This window comes from Coffea arabica, chromosome 2e (assembly GCF_036785885.1).
Source record: "Coffea arabica cultivar ET-39 chromosome 2e, Coffea Arabica ET-39 HiFi, whole genome shotgun sequence".
Classification (NCBI taxonomy): Eukaryota; Viridiplantae; Streptophyta; class Magnoliopsida; order Gentianales; family Rubiaceae; genus Coffea; species Coffea arabica.
The window spans coordinates 36,865,782-36,884,004 of NC_092313.1; positions in this window are offsets into that span (position 1 = coordinate 36,865,782).

Sequence of the window (18,223 nt, forward strand, 5' to 3'; positions counted from 1 at the left end):
CATCAACTACTGCTACTATTTGGGTACCCAACCTCTTTGGTGAGTCGGCTGTATCGAGCCAGCAAGGGCTTGGTCGAAAAGGCCGATAAACCTTGGAGACTGATGTTTGGAGGTTCCTGGTGAAGTATAGCCGTTATGCTTGCTTGTTGTGTTGCCCAGCACCACCAGTGATAAAATCCTCGACTTGATCCTGTTCCTTTGGAATCTTGAATTCCTGGTATACTCGAGTATTACCAAACTACTGTTTGTGGCGTGCGGGTCTGGTAGGGGGTTGATTGGTGGACGGAGATTGGTGAAAGTGGTGTTCTACGGACCCTATATACTGTGCATACAAGTGTTGACGGAGTGTCAACAAGAGGCAATTATGATCAAGCTCAAGTGGATTTTTGACTTTTGAAAGCCACCCGTATCCTTGAATTGAACTGTGATTAAACTGTTATTCTACTATACGGTGTTTATTTGGTTATTTTGTGACCTTATGTGGCTATGTATTTATTTGCTTTATTTGGAACCTCACTGGGTTTTAGCTCACCCCATTCCCTTTGTTTTCCTTAACAGATCGGGGATGGATTGATCAAGAGCTTTCTTACCTTTATTTTGTTTTGAACTTGTATTTTGAGATTGTAACCTTTTATTTAAGACGACCTTACTTTTGACTTCCGTAAGCTTGAATCTATAAGTTCGACTTATATTATGTAAGTTATGTGCGGAGTGCTAAGTTGACATTTAATTATGTGTATGCTAAGCTTTTAGATTGTTGGTGTAGTGGTTATATTTAATTGGGGTTACACTCCCGTGAATAGAAGATATTTCATCCGCTTCATTTGACTTATTAGTACTTTGATCGACTGAGCCCCGCGCGAGAGTTGGGCAGGCAATCTGCTGATACCCTAGGGTTCGCTCTAGAGAGAGGTGGGGCTGTCACAATATTTACATAGCTTTCTTGGGCTATAATACCTTTAGAACCTGTACAATCAACACATTCCTCAAGAGGGGTGAAAAATGAGTCGTTAAGACTCACCTCTTGAGGTTCAATGTTAGCTCCAAAGACACTATCTTGTGAAATGGATATTTTCTCATTGAAACACAAATTGGATTCATCATTTTGATCAAAATATAATCCATATTCACTTACAACATTCCCACCATTCATAATAGGGTCATTTTGCATATTATTAGAAAAAATAACTTCACACAATACATATAATTGTTCTTGTATTCTACAAAAGTGAGAGGTTAATTCATCTAATCTTTCCTCAATCCTATCAAGACGATCGGAAGTCACATTAGCTAGTTTTTCTATGACTAAATCAAATTGATTAGAAGAATTTTCTACAGCTAGCTCCCAAGTTGCATTAGAATCATTAGCTAATGGTTCACTTTCTAATTTCCAAGGTAGAGGTGCATTAACTAACTTCTCTATTGCCAATTCCCAAGATGGTTTTGATTCATAGTGGACACATTCGGATTGGTAATCATATAAACAAAAAGAAGCACTATCAGCACATTGACTATCCCAACCATAAGCACAAGAATTGTCCCAATTAGGACCATATTGATCAAGATAAGGATTGCAATGCCCAAATTCATCATAATAATCCACATTTTGTACTTGTCTACATGTATGAATAGTATGATAACCTCCACACAAGTCACAAATCATTTGATTAGAATTAAAAGTATTAACATTCCTCTTTTCCTCAATCTCATGCATCATGGTGTCCATTTGCACTTTTAACATTATAACATCAAATTTAGTCTTTAAACGCTTTAAACCATCTTCGAAAGACATACTTTCAGTAATTTCTTGGTTACCTCTATTGAAAGAGTTTTACACTCGGAAACCATGTGACGCCCCACTTCTCCCTAAGGCGAACCAAAGTGTATCCGCGGGACGCCTGCCTAACTCTCGCCAGGACTCAAGCCAAATCATTCAAACTTATTATCGAACTACACCACACAAGTAAGTAACTAAAGTACAGTAAATGCGGAAGCGTTCAAGCTTAACAATGGTCATCCATTATCCAACCCGCACGTCGGGTATTCAAAATACATCATGAATCCCAAATATACATTACGCCCCAAAAGTTACATTTCAATTCCAAAAGTACAATCCAAAACCAAGGGGCATAGCCAAAATGAAATAGAAATCCTAAACAAAAACACATCAGGAGGGTTTCCCCAGTACACCTCCGAGTTCAAACCTGTTAAGGAAAACAAATCTACAGGGTGAGCAAAAACGCTCGTGAAGCCAAGAATACACATACAGGCACATAGCTCAGGTAACAAGCCCAAGTAACAGTTCAAGTGATAACTTGCAAGTAATTAATAATGCCAACAAAATGTAAACAGAAACAATTCAAGGATATGGTAGCTCTCAGGAGCTAAATTCCACTTGCTTTGCCAGTTCATTCGTATATTTTCTCGCGATGACTCTCCGTCAATCGGGTTGATATTTTCAAATCGTAGATCACCACTTATTTCTCATTCGTACACCGTACACCGTTTCGGGCCCGCACGACATTTAGAAGGCTATACTCCACGAGTATGCCAAGTAAGATCTCTCAAATAGATCAAGCTTATCATGTAATTCTCATAGCTCACCAAGGTTTCCGACCAAGCCCATGCCGACTCGAGTTCCAAGGTCGGCCTATGAGTTTGGGCGTCCCCCATGTATCATGTAAGTGTCGAGGAGATTCACTCCAACGACATATGCATCCATAGCATACCATGTCATATATTCAAGCATTTGACAGATCTAAACAGGTATTTCAAGTCATGTAAACCAAGTAAATCATGTTAAGCATGAGTCATTTGTTTTCAAATGAGAACGAGTGCGATAAAGTACACACTCGGCTCTATTTTTCTAAAACAAGTGGGCTAAACACGTAATCAGGTAAACCAAGCAGGAGTCAAGTCCAGAGAGTACAAGTATTCATACACTTGACACTCACCGAACAAATCAAGAAAAATATTTTCTGGAAGTTCAAGTGTTCACTGTAGGATCCTCTTGAAGTCAAAAAATAATTTTACGAGTCCTCACATCCTCTCCCCTTTAAGAAAATTTCGTCCTCGAAATTTACCTTGATTGGCGAACAGGTCTGGATACTTTTCTCGAATTGCTTCTTTGACCTCCCAAGTTGCTTCCTCTAACCCATGGTTCTTCCAAAGGACTTTTACTAATGGTATCTGTTTATTTCTCAATTCCTTCACCTTCCTATCCAGAAGCTTAACCGGTTTTTCCTCATAGGCCAAAATCTCATCAATCTCAACATTTTCTGGTTGTAAGACGTGAGAAGGGTTCGGATGATACTTCTTAAGCATAGATACATGAAACACATTATGGATTCGAAATAAACTCGGCGGTAATTTCAACTTATAGGCTACACTCCCCACACGTTGGATAATCTTGTAAGGCCCTACAAACCTTGGCTGTAACTTCTTTCCTTTTCCCGACATCAACCTTGCTTTCAAAGGTGTAATTTTGAGAAATACCAAATCTCCAACAGTAAACTCCAAATCTTTTCTTCGATTATCGACATAACTCTTTTGGCGACTCTGGGCGGTTTGAATTCTTTGGCGTACTAACCTTACTTTCTCACTAACTTCTTCAATCCAAGATATTGTGGTCGGGTCTAAGATTTTTCGTTCACCTATTTCGTCCCAACAAATTGGAGACATACATTTTCGACCATAAAATGCCTCATACGGGGCCATTTGAATAGAAGAGTGGAAACTATTGTTGTAGGCAAATTCTACTAAAGTCAAAAACTTATCCCAATTCTCTCCAAAGTCCAGAACACAAGTCCTTAACATGTCCTCAAGAGTTTGAATTGTCCTCTCCGACTGTCCATCAGTTTGGGGATGATAAGTGGTACTAAAATTCAATTTAGTCCCTAACACTTCTTGCATCTTTTGCTAGAATCTCGAAACAAATCTTAGATATCTATCCGACACGATACTGACAGGTATTCCATGCAACCTAATGATCTCATCCAAATACAATCTGGCCAACTTCTCTAATGGGTATTTCATATTAATCGGCAGAAAATGAGCCGATTTGGTCAATCTATCCACATTACCCAAATCGCATCATGGCCTCTCTGTGTCCTTAGTAATCCCGATACAAAATCTATGGTGATATTCTCCCATTTCCACTCAGGTATTTCTAGAAGTTGCAAAAGTCCCGATGATTTCTGTTCGACTTTAACCTGTTGACAAATTAAACATGTTTGGACAAATTTAGCAATCTCCTTCTTCATGTTCTCCCACCAATAAAGACTCTTTAAATCCTGGTACATTTTATTCCCTCCTGGATGTACCGTAAACTTTGATCGTGTGTCTCTTCTAAAATTTCCTTTTTAAACCCTTCATCCTTTGGCACAACTACCCGATTCCGAAATCTTAATACACCATTCGGTCCCAAGTTAAAATCCGATTTGTCCCCCTTTTTAACCCTTTCTGACCATTTCTGCACTTCAGTGTCCTTTCCTTGAGATTCCTTGATACGTTCCATCAAAGGAAAATTCAATACAATGTTCCCCAGAATTACTTTCCTCGGTTCCAGTCGAGAATTCTACTAACTAACTTCTTCCAACAATTCGAATTCCTTAATCATCAATCCAGCCATCTGTACTTGATGACTCAAAGCATCAGCGACTACATTAGCTTTCCCTGGATGGTACTTAATCGTACAGTCATAGTCTTCCAAAAATTCCATCCATCTACGTTGCCTCAAATTCAGTTCCTTTTGAGAAAATAAGTACTTAAGACTTTTGTGGTCTGTAAAAACCTCAAATGTCACTCCATACAGATAATGCCTCCATTTCTTTAAAGCAAAAACCACGGCTGCTAACTCCAAATCATGAGTCGGGTAATTCCCTTCATGCGATTTCAATTTCCTAGAGGCATATGCTATCACTCTGTCATTTTGCATTAGAACACACCCCAATCCTTCCTTAGATGCATCTGTGTAAACCACAAAACTATCCTTTCCGTTTGGCAAAGCTAACACAGGCGCCCTTGTCAACCGTCTTTTCAATTCCTGAAAACTTTCCTCACACTTAGGACTCCATATAAACTTTCAATTTTTCTTGGTCAATTTAGTCATGGGTCCAGCAATTTTCAAAAAATTCTGAATGAATCTCCGGTAATACCCTGCTAATCCAATAAAACTCCGAATCTCGGTAGGATTTTCCGGTCGTTTCCATTTCGAAACAGCTTCAACTTTAGCTGGATCCACTTTGATCCCATCCTTAGAAATTATGTGTCCCAAGAAAGTCACTTCTTTTAACCAGAATTCGCACTTGCTAAACTTAGCATATAATTGATGTTCCCTCAAAGTTTGTAAAATAATTCTCAAATGCTTCTCATGATCCTTCACATTTTTAGAATACACCAATATGTCATCAATAAAGACCACCACAAATTGATCTAGGTAAGGTTTAAAGACCCTATGCATTAAATTCATAAAAGCAGCAGGTGCATTCGTTAACCCAAACGGCATCACGACAAATTCAAAATGCCCATATCTCGAGTTAAAAGCAGTTTTGGGTATGTCCTTCTCCAAAATCCTCAACTGATAATAACCCTGTCTCAAATCCAATTTCGAGAATACTACAACCCCTTGCAATTGGTCAAATAATTCATCAATGTGGGGCAGAGGGTACTTATTCTTAATTGTAACATCATTCAAGCCTCGGTAGTTTATACACAGTCTCAGACTCCCGTCCTTCTTCTTAACAAACAAAATTGGGGCTCCCACGGTGAATCACTTTCCCGTATAAAACTCCGCTCCAGCAAGTCTTGTAGTTGCAATTTCAACTCCTTCAATTCGGCTGGAGCCATTCGGTATGGCGTCCTAGAAATAGGGGCTACTCCCGGAGTTACATCGATCTTAAAGGCTATTTTCCGTTCCGGGGGTAGGGACTCCAATTCTTCAGGAAAAATATCAGGAAAGTCTTTCACTACAGGCATGTCCTCCAAATTCACCTTATCACTAGGGGTGTTAATAAGAAAAGCCAAATATCCTTGAACTCCTTTACTTAACAACTTTCTAGTCCGAATTCCTGAAATAAGTGTAGACGAAACTAATTTACCCCTTACATCCAGTTTCAGAGTTGTTTCTCCTGGAAGACGCAACTCTACGATTTTCGTCCTACAGTTTAACTGAGCATTATAACGGGCTAACCAATCCATCCCCCCAAGATTACATCGTATCCCTTAATCGTCAATCCCATCAAATCGGCCAGTAATTTTCGTTCCCCAATCCAGACTTCACAATCTTGATACACCAAATTAGCAATTAGACTTTGATCCCCAGTAGGCGTTTTAACCTCTAGATCATGTGGTAATTTAATTGGTTTCAAGTCTATCCCACTCATGAAGTTAGGGTTTACAAAAAAATGTGTAGCACCTGGATCAATTAAAACCCTAGCTAAACAGTGAAAGATTGGGATTGTACCTTTTACCACCTTAGTTGCCTCAGGAACTTATTGGTAATCCAGTGCATAAAGCCTGACCGGTACTTTCGGTCGGCTCCCTCCGGCACTGGTTTGCTTAGAGGCTGACTTTTTCGGTCTCTAGGTATCACCTCCCGCCTTCAGTTTGTTTGGGCAATTCGCAAGTTGATGCTCGGTACTACCGCAGGCCAAGCACTTCCCAGACTTCCTCCAACAGTCACTTTCAGAATGGTTGGGCTTTCCGCAGTACCCACACGTAACTTGAGGGGTCACCGCTGATCCACTGGAAGGCGCTCTCCTAGCCTGTGTCAGTCCACTACGGCTTCCTCTAGATAAAGCCCCTCTCGAACCTCCAGCAGTCCTTGGTCCTCCCGCTCCTCTTCCCATCTTGGAAGGCTGTGCACTTTTACTAGCTTGTCCAGAGGTATGGCTAGAAAAGTTTCTTTTCCTATTGTGGAAGTTTCTCACTTGCAATCTTGCACTCTCAACCCTCTGTGCCTTCTCTAAAGTTTCAGTAAATGTAGAGATTTGGGTTGCGGTCAAGCCCTCTTGTATCTCCACATTAAGTCCCTGAACAAACCGTCTAATCCTTTTTCGCTCATTAGTCACAAATTCGGGAGCGTACTTTGAAAGTTTAGTAAACTTTCTTTCATACTCAGCTACACTAAGAGCTCTCTGTTTTACCTTGATAAATTCATCCTCCCTCTTCTCTTGGATTAAGGGCGGAAGAAACTTTTCGTTGAATTCCCTTGTGAAATTCTCCCAAGTCCAAGGGGTCTGAGTCCTTTCCCATTTTCCTTTTATCAGATCCCACCAAGCGCGGGCTACTCCCTTAAATTGGAAAGCAGCGAAATTCACTCGCTTATCTTCAGTGTAGTCTAAAGCAGCGAATATGTTGGTCATCCTTTTTAACCAATTCTCCGCTACCTCAGGATCAGATTCGCCAAGGAACTTAGGCGGGTTAAATTTTAAGAACCTCTCTAAGGCTCTATCCTCTCCTCTTTCTTGACCCCCAGATTGGTTGAACGGTCCAGGTCTTTGTCTATCAGCTAAGCGCTCTAGGATATCAGTCATCCTGTTAATGGCAGTAACCACTTGATTACCCTCAATATTTTCCTGGCCCTGGGTCGGTCCAGTTGCCGATCCCTGGTCATTCCCCTGAGGTTGGGCCGGTCTAGTCCCTCGCCCACGGTCTCGACCCTTTCTTAACCCTTCCATAACCTAGGCATGCCTAGTGCAAGAAATAAATAAATTATGCGATGCAAAGTAGAGAGCAGGAACCAATCAAGAAAACATTAGAATTAACAATAATTTACATTCATTAGCATATCAAGTTCATACAATTAGCAAGTCATGGGGTAGTCACAAAAATATAGCACACAGGTGCTACAAGAATACTTTTAGTCACAGAAAACTAAAGTAAAGCAAGTGCCTCAAAAATAGGCCACACAGTCATGCAAAATACAATGGTCTCAGCACTTAGCATCACCCTGCTAATATTAGCTATACTAGTTAAAAGGGTCAAAAGAAAGGTCAGTCAATCTAGACCTAGTCCACAGCAAGACTATCAGGAGGAACTTCCTCCTCAGGATCCTCCTCCTCAGAGTCCTGAGCTACACCCATCGCCTCATCCACTAGCCTAGTGGCATCAGCTACGATATCGGAAGCCAGACTACGGACCTCCTCCCTCAACCTAGTAAGTTGAGCCCTAGTACTCTGAAGTTCATCACGGACCACTGCAGATGTGGCCACCTCACCCTCGATCACCTCCTCAAGCTCGGCAATCCGCTCACCCTGAGCGCTAACCATCTGTCTAAACTCGTCCACCTCTGCCTGAAGATCCCTATTAAGATCCACTAACTGACGACGCACGTCGTCCAGAGCAAGCACAAGGTGGTTCGGGTAAGCAAAAGTAACCCTATACGAACATCGGGGATATCTGTCAGATGGGGAATAGCGTACTCAAACTCCCACAACCAAAGCTTGGTAGTAGATAGGCCTATGAGGCGCTATATGACCATTCGCATGGCCATTCCCGTCAGCTGCCGGAGCTCCATTTTCATTTTCCATCCCTGCAAAATAATAGCACTTTTCGAGTTAGAAATTTAAATCACTATCTAGTTCGGATGTCGTCTATGCATGCCTAACCCAATCACTAGTATGCCCCAATTACCTCTTAAGGTATAATTTAATTATCCGGTCTCAAATCGTACGGGTAGAGTATCTAATATGTCTCCCATATAGGTCTCTAACCTAGCGCTAACCTAGCACTCTGATACCAACCGTGACGCCCCACTTCTCCCTAAGGCGAACCAAAAGGTATCCGCGGGACGCCTGCCTAATTCTCGCCAGGACTCAAGCCAAATCATTCAAGCTTATTATCGAACTACACCACACAAGTAAGTAACTTAAGTACAGTAAATGCGGAAGCGTTCAAGCTTAACAATGGTCATCCATTATCCAACCCGCACGTCGGGTATTCAAAATACATCATGAATCCCAAATATACATTACACCCCAAAAGTTACATTTCAATTCCAAAAGTACAATCCAAAACTAAGGGGCATAGCCAAAATGAAATAGAAACCCTAAACAAAAACACATCAGGAGGGTTTCCCCAGTACACCTCCGAGTTCAAACCTGTTAAGGAAAATAAATCTACAGGGTGAGCAAAAACGCTCGTGAGACCAAGAACACACATGCAGGCACATAGCTCAGGTAACAAGCCCAAGTAACAGTTCAAGTGATAACTTGCAAGTAATTAATAATGCCAACAAAATGTAACCAGAAACAATTCAAGGAGATGGTAGCTCTCAGGAGCTAAATTCCACTTGTTTTGCCAGTTCATTCGTATATCTTCCCGCGATGACTCTCCGTCAACCGGGTTGATATTTCCAAATCATAGATCACCACTTATTTCTCATCCGTACACCATACACCGCTTCCGGCCCGCACGACATTTAGAAGGCTATACTCCACGAGTATGCCAAGCAAGATCTCTCAAATAGATCAGCCTTATCATGTAATTCTCATGACTCACCAAGGTTCCCGACCAAACCCATGCCGGCTCGAGTTCCAAGGTCGGCCTATGAGTTAGGGCGTCCCCCATGTATCATGTAAGTTTCGAGGAGATTCACTCCAACGACGTATGCAGCCATAGCATACCATGTCATGTATTCAAGTATTTGACAGATCTAAGCAGGTATTTCAAGTCATGTAAATCAGGTAAATCATGTTAAGCATGAGTTATTTGTTTTCAAATGAGAACGAGTGCGATAAAGTACACACTCAGCTCTATTTTTCTAAAACAAGTGGGCTAAGCACGTAATCAGGTAAACCAAGCAGGAGTCAAGTCCAGAGAGTACAAGTATTCATACACTTGACACTCACCGAGCAAATCAAGAAAAAATATTTTCTGGAAGTTCAAGTGTTCACTGTAGGATCCTCTTGAAGGTTCTCGTGGGCGCCTGAGCAAATAATAATGTATTATCATTCACGTGCCTCAATTATCAAGGAAAATTGTATGTTAGTACAATCTAAGGAAATTTCATGAAAACGAATCTCAATTACTCGTAAATCGAGATTCAACTAGAGTTTCTTAAAGTACAAGAGCGATCGAGTTTTCATTTTGGGAAATCAAGTATAAAACGTTCAAGTAATATCGAAGGGATAAGGAGTGCTTGAAAACTCCCTTCTTTTGGAATTCGGAAAATTTTCAGTTTTGATACGATATTTTGAAAAATCGTATCTCACATTCTACATGTCAAAAATTGGAAAACTTGGTACCGTTGGAAACCTCTTTGAAAGTACTAAAAGTTCTTAGAAGACACTTTTCCATGAATCTAAGTGAAAGGTATTAAGAAATGGGTTTAAAGTTACTGTTTCAGAACACTCAGAATTGAGCCGGGGTTGGTTTTTCGCTAACTTTGAAAATTCGGCAAAATTCACACGTTACGAGCTAGCCTCTAAAATTTGTAACTCAATTAGAGTTACAAGTAAGGTTTAAAACAGAAAAAGCTGATCAAGGATCGGAGTGTCGAGCACCGAGATACGGTAGCTCAAAGTTGGAAAAAATTCGAGACTGTTGAACAAATTCCAGATTTGGGTTTCCGACTTTGGATCTTTAGTTAAGTATCGAAAAGGATTTGGATTGGTATCAAATTTAGCAGTATAATACTCCTATATGAAGGGTATCTCTCTATCAAATTTCATGGAAAAATACCTTCGGATAGGTAGTCAACTATCCAACCAAAATTTTGAAAAATTCTTAAGGCATAACTGCCTTGAATTTCTTGTTCCTCATTTCCAAACATTTGGCCAATGGAAAATCCTCCAAACATAGTTCATTTGTGCAGAAAAGGCCTAACGAACATACATGGTACATTTAGTAGGTGTTTAACACCACGGAACTCAATTAGCAAAATCACTCCAAGTCTTGTCTCAAATCAGTCCAAAAGTTGGGGTTTTCAAGAACAGGGCAGTCTCCGTATTTTAATCATAACTCACTCAATTTAACTCGGAATTGAGCATGGTTGATAGTGTTGGAAAATACATTATAGGGCTAAAATTTCACAAAAGAAAATGTTTTGAAATTCAGTACACAACTAGCTCGAAATCGAGTTTCAAATCACAGCTTCTGTATTTCATTCCAGCAGAACAGAGAAACAGAGCAGCTGAGTTCAAAAGAGTGGTGCGGCTCACACACATAGAACCAGAATGTGTATTTATACCTTTGGAAAGGTGGGAGTGTCTAGTTTCAAATGCCGCTGACGGCACTTGATTTCGACGTCGGAGCACGGCGTTATGGACAAAATACGAACACTAGTCTGAGCATTAGGGGAACAATTTCCAGATTACTAGTTTTGGGAAATAAATTCATTTGACCAACCAAAACTCAGTATTTTTCAATGAAAATTTTTATACAACTACTACAACATGTAAAAAACACAATCAAGCCATTAAATCCTCAAATTTTTGCATTAAAGTGGCCGAACAAAGCAGGGGCAAAATGGTCAGATTTGGCCTTTGCACCCATCATGAGTTTCCATCAATTTTCCACCAATAATCCACTAGTTTAAGCACTAATCCAACATTATAAACATTATCAAGCATGAGATCAGCCTCCAAAACAAGGGTGGGAGTTCATAGAGCCCACATTCCACTTTTTCCAACAACAACATCAACCCATATGAAAATAAGAGTTTAAAGGTATACTAGAACTTCCAAAAATCGAAATTAGAAAGCTTGATCTTTACTTACTCTAGTTGATGTCCAAGGCAGTGATTTTCGGCCCTTTTTGCTCCAGAAAAACCGTGAGTTTTAGCTATCTTTTGCAGCTCAAAGTGGTGTCCAAGTGTAGAGCTAAGTGTATGTGAAGTTTGGTGTGAATCTATGAAGGTTTGATGCAAGAATTTGGAGATGAAAAAATTTGAGAAGCTTTGGTTATTTTTGCTGCTGCTGGTTTGGTCAAATGAGAAGGAAAAAGAAGTGTTTGCTGATGATAAAGCTTCTGTGAGAAGCTTAGCAAATTTTGGTTTTAAATGTACAAAAGTCAACTCTCCAATAGTGCGCGTACGCGCGCGTTTTGTGCTCGATTCCTCTTACATTTGTTTCACTAGTGCACTAAACCTCTAGTACACTTATATTCATATAAATATTATTCACTCTTAATTGTCCCAAAATAATGGTCTAAAGTCCCTCAATTAAGCGCGCGCATGAAAACGTGTATTTCCAATTTAGGCGCGATAAAGTGAAATCTTCGAGAAATTCTTGTAACGATCGTACCACTAACTATCACTTGAGTATTTAAACCTATAATTACCTATTTTAGAACCATTGTACATGTCTCCAAGTTTTGAACTTATTGTACTCCCAAATGGCTAAAGTTTTCAGACATGTTTTTACTATTTTCATTAATCGAGCTTTCAAAGAAATTAATTTTTGAAACGAGTCACTTTAAAAATATAATGAAGTCATAACTCCATATATTTAAGTCTAATAAGGCTAGAAAATAATAATCGAAACAAATATTTGAATAAATAATTAAATGAGCAAAAATAGGAGTCGAAAAATAATAATTTTACGAGTCCTCACAAACCATCCATTGCCGATCTTCCACTTCCCGTACATTGTCTCCTCATATTTTCTAGTCTCCTTGATCTACTAAACATGTCTTTAAAATAACTCAAAAACAAGTTTAGTCAAGAAGAATAGATAACTCTAACATAAAAAAATAATAATAAAAAAAAACACAAAAACACAAAAACCCACAAAAACACTAAAACAAAAATTGAGACAATAGACACAACAAACACAAGAAAAATAAGTAAAAATGTCTAAATTAATAAAGTTACTCTTAGCACCGATATTGACAAATCCTCCCCGGCAACGGCGTCAAAAACTTGACGTGCGCGGGGTATACATATAACATTAAGCTCATCCCAATCAAGTTTTACATTTTTAAACTCCTAAATACCCCACACACGATTTATCGCAAGTATACGAATCGTGAGCAAGTATAGGGTATTAAGGGTCGATCCCACAGGGAAGATTGCAATTACCGGTGATTTTCAAACACCTTTATTATCTAGACTACCATAAATATAAAAGTAATGAAAATTAACACTAGAAAACTCCTAGAGGAATTCCATACTACTCTTGCTAATGAGATTACCAATTAAGTGAATGTTATTATCTTGGCTAGTTATGACGTGATTTCCTTAAGTATATGAAACCTATTCTCGTAGTGAATCAACTATACTTGTAACTAAGCCATACCTACTCTCGTGGTTATGATATTAACTACAAGTTTATTTCTTCTATGAAATTACATGAACAAGTCACTTAAGCCACATAGGTGCACCTCTACTCTCGTGAGTGTACTCCCTAGGTTTATCACTTCCTTGAACTAGTATTAAATTTCAATTTTCATTGCAAACTTAACACCTTTAGAAAATCACAATTAATGGCCGGTTAATCATGATTAGAAAAGCAAAAATGATAAATAACTTGTTCAAAATAATATCATCAAATAACCAAATAAAGATCATAAACAAGGTGTAGAAAGTTCATACATACTCTAGGCATAAACTTTAACCAAACATGGTAAAAACAAACACCAAACTTGTATTATAGTTAAACATAAATTCAACTACAAAAGAGAAAGTGATAGGAGAGAAGTCACCCTTGTCACATGAGTTTCAAACTCTCCATCTTTGCTCCTCCAATCTTCCTCCAAATCTAACTATAAATACAAGAACGATAAACTACTCTACCTATACTATACTAATGAACTAAAAAAAACTAGTGAACACTACATTTTTGGTGAGTTTTCCTAGCCTTGCAAAGTTATTTTTGAATCTTACAAGTCCATGGCTATATATAGATGAATGCAGTCAGGAAATGAGGCTTGAAACATCCCTTTTACAGTTGCTAATTGGTTTTCATACGTTCATCCATAGCTGTGAATTATTGAAGGAGAAAACATGATGTACCAATGGAGAGCAGCTATTTCTGATCAGAATCTAGCTACTTCAACTGCTATTTTCTCTATATTGGAGGCTGAATTAGCTCTTGTGAAAAACATATAAGTTGTAGTCCTTTGAAATAGATTTCCAATGCATTAAGAATCATCCAATTTGGAGTTCTGAGGACCAAGATATGATAAAAATACCACTGACTGGTCAATTCCGCATTTTCAGCTCTTAGCAGCAGACTTTTACTTCTGTATTTCGACATTTTGACCAGGAAAAAAGCCGAATTGGACTTTGATGTCTTCATACCAAATGTCGATCTGTCTCTTAGCTTCAAAAATAGTTGAAGAATCATCTCAATCCAATGTATGTAGCTCAATATATAGCCAAAATACAAAAATGTGTCAAAGCTGAACATCTTGCTTCCTTTTGACTTTAATTGTTTTTCTTCTTTCACACTTCATATTCTATTTTTATCACTTTAATCCATCACCAATCATCAAATTATATTCTCAATGCACTCTATTTGATGATTGAATCAATAAACCTGTAAAATATAAAATTTTTATCATAAAAATCCATAGAAATGCAATTTTCATACTTTAAACCACAAAATGCATATTTTCACTAGAATCTTAATTAATTATTTATAAAATTAAATAAAACACATCAAAACTAACCAATAAAGCACACTAAAAATACGTAAAATATACTCTTATCATGTAGTTATTTGTCCACATGCATATTGCAATTAGTTATCGCAGCCACATGCATAGTGCAATGGTATGCATACATTTGGAATGATTAATTGGTGCTTTAATCCAATTGTGCATCTCCTTGCAGGCTGCAGTGGGTGTGTAATTTTATTTGTGTGATTAATACTAATTTGTCTATAAGCAAATTGCGCGAGATGATCCATGAGGTACAATTAGTTTACAAAAATGTACATCATATTAGATGTTAATTACTTGACTGTGTATATCTATGAAAGGTAGTGCAATGATATACATAACTTTGGAATGGTTATTGGCCATTTAATCAACTTGTGCATCCCCTACAATTGATGCATAATTTTACTTGTATGAGTAATACTAGTTTGTTTGTGAGCACCTTACACGGGATGATCTATGAGACAGAATCAGTTTATAAAAATGTACATCATGTTAGGTGTTTGTTACTTGACTATGTATATCTGTAACAGGGAGATTAGATATAGTGCAATAAAAAGTAGCCACGTGAGTTGGAATATATTTTAGAAACTTTGGTATAATTGATATTGACATTTTTTTTGTAATTTTTTTTTGGAGTATACATGTTGTTAGTGGGTATGGAGTAGTGCTATATGTTATGTATGCTTACATGGTTATAAGTTTACAAAAAGTTAGTCCATTGTTTAAATTTGTAATTGGCTGTTAGCTCTTACACACTGTCACGTGCATACACATAATGTAAGAATGAATTTATCATATAGTTGTTCGCTGGTTACATAGAATTCATATAGGCGTACAAATTGAGGTTTGATTAGCTATACCGTGTATGTAATTATTAACACATTATATTTTTTCACCTTATTTTGCAGCATGTGAAGGGCAAAGATATTTTCTTTTGACAAATCAATGGATTTCAATCAATGCTGGTGGAGCAAAGAAATTATATTGGATAATTAGATAATTTCATTGTGCTAGACTCGTAACACTCACTAGAATGTACTTATATTTAGTTCTTAATGCATTATCACATGTTCAATCTATTTTACAATGTACTAGAGGAAAAAAAAGTTAAATTGCTAATTTTAGATTCTATTTATCAGTATTATACATCTAGTTAGTATTTAAGTACTATTTGTTGTTAATTTTTTATTGTTAGCTCGATTTGTTTTACAATATATTCAAAGTAGTAACTTCGATTCTATCAATTGGTAAAAAAAAAATTAATTTCTATTGCTAATTAGTAACATCCCTATGTTAGTATTTATTGACTTTCTGTTGCTATCACCTTACAAACTGTTTAGTCCATTTTATGATATGTTTAAGGAAATAAAAATTTTTGTTTTACATATTGGTGAAAACTAGTTACATTTGATTATTTATAAGTTACATACATGTTGATTAAACACAAATTTAACTAGTCATATCCCACTATTATAGAAATACTAGCTTTAGGTAAAATGTTAGTTGTCAATATATTATAATCTCAAAAAGTAGTAATTGCCCATCAGCAAATTTGTAACTCCCAATCATAGTGTCACTCGTTTCCGTTTTTATGAAATCCCAAACTAAAAGCCTTAAAAACATGGTTGGAATGTCAATTTTGGCATATTTCTATCATTTAATTGATCTTTGAACAAATATCCTTAAGTTTATTAGCTGTGATTCATATAAAAATAAACCAAATGAACATTCTAGTTATAACAATATGTACAACAATTCTAATAATATATACAATGCTTCAAACAAATATACAAATTGAACAAAAATCTATGATGATTACAATGATATCTACAAGGATTCGTACCTATCACTACATAACATTTTGTATATATCGAAATTGAGAATTTACAAATGTTATGGTAAAAAAAATCTATAAAAAGAAAGTAAAAGAGTTATACAATGCTGTTAACTGAGTTTCACTTGTTCCGTATTAACTAATTTTTTTTTTACCAATCAATAGAATAGAAATTATTGTTTTGGATATATTGTAAAACAGATTGAGCTAACACTAAAAAATTAGCAATAAATAGTACTTAAATACTAACTAAATGTACAATACTAATAAATAGAATCTAAAATTAGCAATTTAACTTTTTTTTTCCTCTTGGACATTGTAAAATAGATTGAACATGTGGTAATACATTAAGAACTAAATGTAAGTACATTCTAACGAGTGTTACGAGTCTAGCACAATGAAACTATCTAATTATGCAATCTAATGTCTTTGCTCCACCAGCATTGACTGATATCCATTGATTTGTCAAAAGACGCTATCTTTACCCATGACATGCTGCAAAATAAGGTGAATACGATATAATGTGTTAACAATTATATACAAGATATAGCTAATCAAACCCCAATTTGTATGCCTATATGAATTCTATGTAACCAATGAACAACTATATATATTAAATTCATTCTTACATTATGTGTATGCATGTGATAGTGTGTAAAGGCTAACAACCAATTACAAATTTAAACGATGGAGTAACTTCTGTAAATTTATGACCATGTAAGCGTACATAACATCTAGCACTACTCCATACCCACTAACAACGTGCACACTCTACAGAGAAATTTTAATATCAACTATACCAAAGTTTGTAGAATACATTTCAACTCACATAACTACTTTTTTCTGCGCTATATCTAATCTCTTTTTTATATATATACATAGTCAAGTAACTAACACCAAACATGATGTATATTTTTGTAAACTGATTATACCTTATAGATCACCCTGTGTAAGATACTCATAGACAAACAAAGGCTACTCATACAAGTAAAATTACACATCTACTATAGAGAGATGCACAAATTGATCAAAGGACTAAATAACTGTTCCAAATTTATGTGTACAATTGCACTACCTTTGATAGATATACATAGTCAAGTAACTAATATCTAACATAATGTACATTTTTGTAAACTGATTGTACCTCATAGATCACCCCGTGTAAGGTGCTTATAAGCAAATTAGTATTAGTCATATAGATAAAATTACACACCCACTGCAGCCTGCAAGGAGATGCACAAGTGGGTCAAAGCATCAATAACCATTATAAATGTATGCATACCATTGCACTATGCATATTGCTGTGATGACTAATTGCAATATGCATGTGAACAAATAACTGTATGTTTAACAATTTCTATGCATCGTATTGATGAATAACATATTGTACCTTCTGATAAATATGGTGATGTTCACACACCTTATCTAGGCCAATAACCATTTCAAAGTTATACATACCGTTGTAGTACCTTTCATAGATATACACAGTCAAGTAACTAATACCTAATATGATGTACATTTTTATAAACTGATTGTACCTCATAGATCACCCCGTATAAGGTGCTTATAGGCAATTAGTAGTACTCATACAAGTAAAATTACACATCTACTGCAGCTTGTAAGGAGATGCCCAAGTTGATCAAAGCACCAATAACCTTTCCAAAGGTATGCATACTATTGCACCATCTTTTATAGATATACACATTTAAGTAACTTATACCTAAGATAATGTACATTTTCATAAACTGATTGTATTTATACATCACACTGTATAAGGTGTTTACA